This window comes from Herpailurus yagouaroundi, unplaced genomic scaffold (genome assembly GCF_014898765.1).
Source record: "Herpailurus yagouaroundi ecotype Mexico unplaced genomic scaffold, PumYag 202, whole genome shotgun sequence".
In the NCBI taxonomy this organism is placed as follows: Eukaryota; Metazoa; Chordata; class Mammalia; order Carnivora; family Felidae; genus Herpailurus; species Herpailurus yagouaroundi.
Window position 1 is genome coordinate 10,567,238 of NW_024412433.1, and position 1,042 is coordinate 10,568,279.

The following is a 1,042-nucleotide window of genomic DNA, read 5'->3' on the forward strand; positions in this document are numbered from 1 at the left end:
TGCCCCTCCCCTGCTTGTCCTGTCTCACTGTTAAACATAAATAATAAAACATTTAAAAAAATTTTTTAAATGACAGCGTGAGCGGCTAGCAGCATAACTTCAAAATATATGAAGGAAAAATAAATAGATACCTACACCAATCCACAAATGCAGCTGGAGATTTTCCTACCTTTTTGTTTTGAAATTTTCCTACTTCTTTGTTTTGAAATTTGTTTTAATGTTTTTATTTATTTTTGAGACAGAGAGAGACAGAGCATGAGCAGGGGAGGGGCAGAGAGAGAGGGAGACACAGAATCCGAAGCAGGCTCCAGGCTCTGAACTGTCAGCACAAAGCCCGATGCGGGGCCCGAACTCACGGACTGTGAGATCATGACCCCAGCCGAAGTCAGACGCCCAACCGACTGAGCCACCCAGGCGCCCCTGAAATTTTTCTACTTCTTTATCAATACTGAATAGAGTTAGCTGATAAGAAATTAGTAGAGATATAAGACATTTGAACAACACCATCAGACAACTTTATCTAAATGACAAGGCTGTAACACCATACCCTCAATTGCAGAATTCTTTTCCAGTGCATATAAAATCAATATATTCTACAGGTGGGGCCATCTACTAATCCTTACGAACTATCAAGGCATCAAAATCAGAGTGTGTTATTGAACCACAGTACAAGTATATTAGATAGCAATTTAACAGAAATATGTGTGAAAATTCTAAAATATCTGGAAATTAAGCAACACATTCCTAAATAAACTTAGGATTAAAGAACAGCAACAACAAAGAAGGAAATTAAAAAAAACTAAGCTAGGAGTCAAAATTAAGATACCGTGCATCAAAAATTGTGTAGGATGCTCTGGAACAGTGATTAACGGGGAGAAATTATAGCCACAGGCCTGTACTGGAAACAAGAAAGTGCTTGCGATAAATTATCTAAGCTTTTCTTTGAGAAGCTATAAAGAGAAGAGCAAATTGTACTCGATGTAAGAAGAGTGAAAATAACGAGAGTAAGAGCGGTTTTGTGAACTAGAAGGCAGATAAACAA